Source organism: Cricetulus griseus, chromosome X (assembly GCF_003668045.3).
Source record: "Cricetulus griseus strain 17A/GY chromosome X, alternate assembly CriGri-PICRH-1.0, whole genome shotgun sequence".
Lineage (NCBI taxonomy): Eukaryota > Metazoa > Chordata > Mammalia > Rodentia > Cricetidae > Cricetulus > Cricetulus griseus.
This window is the reverse complement of record NC_048604.1, coordinates 110,626,593-110,634,686: the sequence shown is the minus strand read 5'-3', so window position 1 is coordinate 110,634,686 and position 8,094 is coordinate 110,626,593. Positions and strand designations below refer to the sequence as shown.

Sequence of the window (8,094 nt, the reverse complement as noted above, 5' to 3'; positions counted from 1 at the left end):
ATGAACACACAGAAACTTACATTAGGTTCAAAGCTGCTTGGCCAATGACTAGGATTCCTTATCTGTTAGCTCAGTCTTAATTATCATAAATCTTTATATTTTATAAGACTTATCTTATTGGATGCCTTATTGGCATCCCTCATTGCCTGTGGCTCACATCCTGCTGCTGGAGGAGGCAAACAGGAAAAAAAGGGCCACTTCCTGTTTCCTCACTTAGATATGAGTCTCCTTGCTATATCACTTCCTGCCTGGATCACCACTTATCTACTTAATTTCCCAGAATCCTCTTTGACTCCTAGTCCTGTCTAATTCCCTGTCTTCATTGGCCAAACAGTATTTTATTTAACAATCAAGAAGATAAACATACACAGAAGTACATTCCCCATCATCTCCTCTTTTTCTGTCTAAATAAAAGAAGGATAACTTATCATTTATAATAACTGAAGAAAACTATAACCATAACTATCTGTCTTCAACTGTATCAAAGACCACAGAAGGATAATATATAAACTCTAGAATTGACAGAGACATCTGGCTACCTGGACAGTCACCCAAAGTTCTTCTGTAATGTTGGGGCATCCATCTCCAGCCTATAGCCACAGTGTGTCTGGAAGACTTCTATTTCAACAGGAACCCTTCAGTACTGTCTTGTTTTGTAAGTTCAGCAGTCACTTTCTTGTGGGTCCTGCATGTCTAGTTTATACAGCAACAAACAGTCCAGGAAAGAGCAGTTTCTTGCCCAAATGGCTAATCTTGTCATGTTGAAAGCAAACTCCATAACGAGTTTCTTCGATGTCCATCCTCCGTTTTGACGTAATTGGTGTGCCAGGAGCAGTTGTGTTTTACTGACAAGAAAAACCCTAAATCATTTAAATGCCATATTTCCGTTGGTCTTTGAAAGGTTTGAAGAATACCTATTCATCTCAAATACATCTCTGTATATCTAGAAAACCTAACTAACCTAATTATAAGTTCTGACTATTATAGGCGATTATATAACCTGTATTTAATTATGTATAACATTTTAAAAGATCTGTATAAACACAATACCTAAACAAGAGGAGACATATACATATTACAAAATTGACCTTAAAGTTGTATCAATAAATGAAAATCCATAACAATGTGAAGTATTCATTCCTATATCTTATTTCCCCTTTTCGTTCTTTAAAAAGATATTGACTATGCTCATTATCATTTATAACCAACCCCATTTAAATGAAAACAAACATTTATAAACAATATTTGGGCTGGGCGTTGGTGGCACACGCCTTTAATCCCGGCACTCTGGAGGCAGAGGCAGGCGGATCGCTGTGAGTTCCAGGCCAGCCTGGTCTCCACAGCGAGTGCCAGGATAGGCTCCAAAGCTACACAGAGAAACCCTGTCTCAAAAAACCAAAAAAAAAAAAACCAAAACAAACAAACAAAAAACAATATTTTGGGATATGGGCATCATTCTTTCTAAACTGCTTACTGCTGACTGGGGACGATGTTCATATACCATAGGGATCATGATAAAACATAAAAACCTGCCCAAGTCCTTGTAGTCTGTAAGGGTATATCGTCTCAGTTTCAGGGGGGGTCTTGCTTGATCTTTAAGATTTAGTTAAAATAGATAGTTAGGATGTGACATAAGCAGATTGTTGTATCTTCTTATATTTCACCTTTATGATTGTTAATTTTGTATACTTTACACTGTTAAGGTTTTTTTTAATTTATTTATTAGTTCTAGTTAGGGAACAAGATGTTTCACATGTAAGTCCCTTCTCCCTCTCCCTCCCCTCACCCCCATCCTCTCCCCCACCCCAGCGTACCCCCACCCCCCTACCCCCCCATCCACCCACCACTCCCCAGGCAGGGTAGGGCCCTCAACGGGGGCTCTGCAAAGTCCACCAAATCTTCCTGTGCTGGTCCTGGGCCCTTCCCCATGTGTCCAGGGCCAGAGTGTAACCCTTCATGTGGGATGAGCTCTCAAAGTCCCTTCTTACACCAGGGAAAAATACTAATAAGGAGGCTTCCTGGAGTGCAGGGGCCTCCTTATTGACATCCATGTTCAGGGGTCTGGATCAGCCTCCCCGACAGCATCTGGGGTCACAGTGTTCTCCCTTGTTCAGGCCAATTGTTCCTGTGGGTTTCTCCAACCTGATACAGACCCTTTCGCTCTTCATTCCTCCCTCTCTTCAACTAAATTCCCGATTTCAGCTCAGTGTATATCCGTGGATGTCTGTCTCTGCTTCCATCAGCCACTGGATGAGGGCTCTAGGATGGCATAAAGAGAAGTCATCAATCTCATTTTAGGGGAAGGGCTTTTAGGTTATCCTCTCCACCATGCCTGGATTGTCAGATCGTGTCATCCTTGTAGGTCTCTGGAGATCTCCCTGGTTCCAGATCTCTTCTCGGACCTATAGTGGCTCCCTCTGATATGGTATCTCTCATCCTGCTCTCTCTCCTCTATTCTTTCCCAAACTCAATGTTTCTGACCCTCCATTTCCTCTCCTCTACTTCTCTTCTCTTGCTCTTATTATAGCAGCTCCCTCCCCCCTACCCTCATGCTCCTGATTAGTTCAGGAGTTCATGTCACTTTCATTCCTGGGGACCATTTATCCCTTAGAGTCCTTCATGCTCCCTAGTTTCTTTGGTGAAGAGGATTATAGGCTGGTAATCCTTTGCTCTATGTCTAAAATTCATATATGAGTGAGTACATATCATGTTTGTCTTTTTGTGACTGGGTTACCTCACTCAGGATGGTTTCTTCTAGTTCCATCCATTTGCCTGCGAATTTCAAGATTCCATTGCTTTTTTTTCTGCTGAGTAGTACTCCATTGTATTCTCAATCCATTCTTCAGTTGAGGGGCATCTAGGTTGCTTCCAGGTTCTGGCTATTACAAACAATGCTGCTATGAACATGGTTGAACATATGTCCTTGTTGTATGAACATGCACTATTTGGGTATATACCCAAGAGAGGAATGGCTGGATCTTGAGGTAGACTGATTCCCATTTTTCTGAGCAACCACCATACTGATTTCCAGAGTGGTCTTACAAGTTCACACTCCCACCAGCAATGGAGGAGTGCTCATTTTTCTCCACATCCTCTCCAGCATAGATTGTCATTGGTATTTTTTATTTTGGCCATTCTGACAGGTGTGAGGTGGTATCTCAGAGTTGCTTTGAGTTGCATTTCTCTGATGGCCAAGGATTTTGAGCACTTTCTTAAGTGTCTTTCAGCCATTTCAGATCCCTCTGTTGATAATTCTCTATTTAGTTCTGCACCCCACTTTTTAATTTCATTGTTTGGTGTTTTGGTGGCTAGCTTCTTGAGCTCCTTATATATTTTGGAAATCAGTCCTCTGTCAGATGTGGGATCAGTGAGGATCTTTTCCCATTCTGTGGGTGGTCGTTTTGTCATACTGACTGTTTCCTTTGCCTTGCAGATGCTTCTCAGTTTCAGGAGGTCCCATTTATTAATTGCAGACCTCAATGTCTGTGCTACTGGTGTAATGTTCAGGAAGCGGTCTCCTGTGCCAATTTGTTCAAGGGTAATTCCCAATTTCTGTTCTAGAAGATTCAGTGTGGCTGGATTTATGCTGAGATCTTTGATCCATTTGCGCTTAAGTTTTGTGAATGGTGACAGGTATGGATCGATCTGCAATTTTCTGCATGTCCAAATCCAATTGTACCAGCACCATTTGTTGAAGATGCTATCTTTTTTCCATTGTATAGATTTAGCACCTTTGTCAAAAATAAGGTATTCGCAGGTGTGTGGGTCAATATCAGGGTTTTCAATTGGATTCCATTGGTCTATCTGTCTATTTTTGTGCCAATACTAAGCTGTTTTCAGAACTATGGCTCTATAGTAGAGCTTGAAGTCGGGCATGGTGATGCCTCCAGAAGATCCTTTATTGTAAAGAGTTGTTTTGGCTATCCTGGGTTTTTTATTTTTCCATATAAAGTTGAGTATTGTTCTTTCAATGTCTTTGAAAAACTGTGTTGGGATTTTGACAGGGATTGCCACTGTTAAGTTTTAATCCTCTTTTAGACTAAAAGGGGAATTGTAGGGGAACCTGTAGCTATGCCTGCTCAGGGGCTGGGTACAGGTCTGCCTGACCATGCCTGCAAGAGCGTGGTCAGGGTGACATAGAGTGAGAGGTTCAGGTGGCTATTTCACTCTCGGTTTTCCTTTTCAGCTTGCTGTACAGACTGCTGCCATGCCGGCTGGCTAGGTCACTCTGTAAGTAAGGCTTTTCCCTATTAAATACCCTTATATTTCTACCTGACTCCTTATTGCTGACTCCCTATTGGTAATTTCCCACTTTAAACACTGATTTTTTTCTTTCAACAGAGTCCCAGAGCAGAGGACAGACGCTGTGTGACTTTGGCTTTTTCTGATTTTTTCAAGAGATAAAGGGGCGTGCGTGTGCCAGACAGCTGTTTTCACTGTAACAAATACTTGAGGTAGTGAACTTATAAAGAGACAAGGTCTATTTGGCTCATAATTTGAGTGCTGCACTATATAACTGGTTGGTCTTTTTGCTTTTGTACTTGTGGTAAAATGGCACACTATGGTGGGAGTGAATGGCAGAGCAGAGTATTTACATTGTGGCCTGACAGTGAAATAAAGAGGAAGGGGCCCAAGTCCCACTGTTTCTGTTAAGGACAGGAGCCTTGTGACTCCCCTTTAGTCCCATGTCTTAAAGGCCTCAGAATCCCCAGGAGTTCTAGACTACATACAAAGCTTCCAATACAAGTGCCTTTAGGATAACTTGCAGAGCTGCATGATTGTTTTGTCCCTGGTCCCAAAGACATTCATGTACATGTGTACATCTGAATGTGAAATGCATTCAGTATTTTGGGGAAGTTCCCAGCAAGGCAGTCAGTTTTGAAAAAAAATAATTTTTATTTTTAACTGTGTATCTGTGTTGCGCCCGCATGAGGTTATGTGCGTGCACACGATTACAGGTGTCTGCAGCGGAGGTCAGTGGCATTGGATGCCCTGGGACCTGGTGTTGGAAACCATTGTCAGCCTCCCAACATGGGCACTGGAAACCAGATTTGGATCTTTGAGTCTTCTGGAAGAGCTGTACTGGATCTTAACTTCTGAGCCTTCAGTCCCCAGGGGACGATTTACATTGGTTCTTTTGTGAAGGACTAGAATATGATTGAATCAGGAAGTAAAATTGCTTCCTGGTAGGAGGGTACAGTTTTGGAATTCTGCCTGTGGTCAAAGAGAATGTTGAGATCTTTTTATAGCCACATGTAAAGATGATGTAAATTAAGTTTTAGTTTAAAGGTAGAGTAAAGTAAGCTTTGAAAATTTATTTTCTGAATGAGTTAATAAATCAGTTAAGTGACTTCAGAAGTGGTGAGTGGGAAATTCCCAGCCAACTTCTTGTGTTTTCAAGATAAAAATGGAATGTACATTATTACTGCATCATTTCATCTGTTCCAAAGAGGAAGATGAACACACTTAGATTTATCTGAGTGCCAGAATCATTTGCAAAAAGATCTAAGTAATTGGGATGGAGCCCATGAATCTTTTTTGGATCTTAGTTTATGGGGTTGAATTCTCTGTTACCTCTTTATGCAAGAACAGTGGACAAACAAAACAGCAGGCTAATAGATGAAAATGTGATTGGCTCTTCTTTTGGGTCTCTGTCCACTAATACACTGAAACATTGATGTTTGTCTTTCTATTGGAGTAAGATGTTTGTTAGGGTCGGCCAGTGATGGCCCTTGGTGTTCACCGTATGCTTCCACGACTTCTATCTAGTTCTTGAATGTCACATTTTGTTCAGTAGTTCCTCTAACACTGCTCTAGAGACTGTAGGACTTGGGAGAATGGAGCCACTAAATTAGGTAGACTAAAGTGTCATGCAAAAACCAACTTTATTCAGAGCCCCAGACAATTTATGCCCAGAGGGTTAGGAAAGGTCACCTGAGTAAAGTTCTCATGTGTTCAAGTTGTATACAATCACAAGGACAAGCCGAATATGGCAAAAACATGTTTTTCCATCGAGGCATATAAAGGATAGTTTAAACATTTAATTGAATAACAAACTCAAGCAATAATGAGTAATCTGAAGTAAACCCACTCTTATCCATGAAACCTGTAAGGAGCATGAAAACACATTTCAAGAACAGTTCCATGTTTTGAAGAAACTGAGGTCACAAGACTCTTGTCTTGTTTTCTTGGAGTGTTTCCATAAGTACCCAGAATTCTCCTCACACCAGTGTTTCTGAATCATGTTCCAACAGTACCGATGACATTAACTTCATCATTCTAAGCATGTCATTTGAGTTGAGTTTAATGTCATGATGTGTTAGAATGACCCAAAGGAAGTTATGGCAGTGTGCTGGTTAGATTTATTTTATCAACTTGGCACAAGCTATATTCACTTGGGAAGAGGGAGACTTGATTAAGAAAGTTCCTCTACCAAACTGTCTTGTGGGCAAACATGTGGGGCATTTTCTTGATTTATGATTGATGTGGCAGGGTCTGCCTCATCATGGGCTGGTGGGCCTGTCTGTTATAAGAAAGCAGGATGTGCAAGCCTCAGTAAGCCAACATCCTCCTTGACCTCTGCACCATCTCCTGTCTCCAGGTTTCTGCCTCGAGTTCTTTCCTGACATCCCTGGATGTGGGACTTTGTGTTATAGAAGCTGCACAGCCTTACCTTCCCAAGATGCATGGTGTTTACCACAGCAATAGAAACCATAATTAGGGCAAGCTGGAATAGGTACATAAACAGCAACCTTATTCAATATCAAGCTTGGAAAATGGGCCTTCTTGTTTGGAAACTGCCTTGTTCTCTTTGTGGTTCTTGTGCTCTGTATGAAAGTGGGGTTGATGTGAAATTTTATTCAGTAAGTTAACAAAAAATGTTTTAAAAAATGTGATTGGGAGGATTTCTAATGAAATAGCCTGTGATAATAAACAGAAAATTCTCTCTTGATTTAGAAGTGTTTGGGGCAGAGTCTCAAGTATCCCAAGCTGGCCTTAAACACAGCATATAGCTGAGGCTGGCCTTGGGCTCCTGGTATACCTGCCATTCCTTCCAGAGTACTGGGGTTGCAAGTTTACTACACTATGCCTAGCTTTATATTGGAAATGTGTTCATGTTTTAAGTTTTGTCAGTTGTGCTTCTGAAGGAAGGTTCAAAAGTGAAAGCAGGGGCTGGAGAGATAGTTTGGATACCAGCACCTATTTAAAAAATGGACATGGGATGGCTGTACATGTGCTAATAACCTAGGCATGGTGGAGGGTGGAGGCAAGAGGATTGTAGTAACTTGCCAGATGCCTGGGTCTAGATTCAGTAAGAGACCTTGTCACAAAGAGTAGGGCAGAGAGTGATAGAGCAGATCATTCAACATGCACATTTGACAGCTACAGGCAAAAGACAGACACAGGAAGAACAGTGAACATTCCTGAGGGCAAACATCTCACTTTAGCAGTCTTCTGCTTTGCAAGGCACAGTTGAGTAGCTGGTGGTGTATTTATCCCTTTACCCACCCTGGGTTCATGGCTGAGACATCCCTTACAAAGAGGTAAAGCATAGGAGAGCATACATACTTATTCAAGTCTTCCACAACACAAGAGCCTTTAGAAATAAAGATCCAAAGAAGGTTGTGTATTGTGTGCCCAAATCTGATGAACAGTGGACAGTTGTGCAGGTTGAGTGGAAGAAATGGAGTATGATTGGCTAGTGACAACTCTGGGGTCTTGGAAGGCCTGTCATTCATGTTCTTCTCTGTCCCCTTATCTTTAGAGAAAGGGACATTTATTTCCTCCACATATAGAGAGTCTTATGGCCTACTTTAGGGCAGGTCAGCTGGACTTAATGGCCATATTTGAGGCAGAAGGATAAAGAAGGCAAGTGTGGCCTTCCTGATTCTGGTCCTGAACTGAGTCTGGCAGGAGGACCTCCCTGGCATCTGATTGGCTCTTGTCATTACCTACTGGAGTGTGCTGAGGGCTGCAGCATGAGTCTACACTGTTGGCTCCAGCTCCTTTGTAATCCTTTAGACTTCCCTAAGTTGGGTTTACAATGTGCACATGAACACTTGTTTGTAGGATGTAAGTAGGATTCAGTATTCT

The 8,094-nt window shown here is 41.7% G+C and overlaps 1 long non-coding RNA gene across 1 annotated transcript; it reads left to right on the top strand.

Moving 5' to 3' along the window:
• Window positions 1–4,185: 4,185 nt before the first annotated feature.
• On the top strand, window positions 4,186–5,317 carry LOC107980328. Its single transcript, XR_003488211.2, has 2 exons — window positions 4,186–4,230; window positions 4,342–5,317. It is a non-coding gene; the product is annotated as an uncharacterized LOC107980328 (long non-coding RNA).
• Window positions 5,318–8,094: the final 2,777 nt, after the last annotated feature.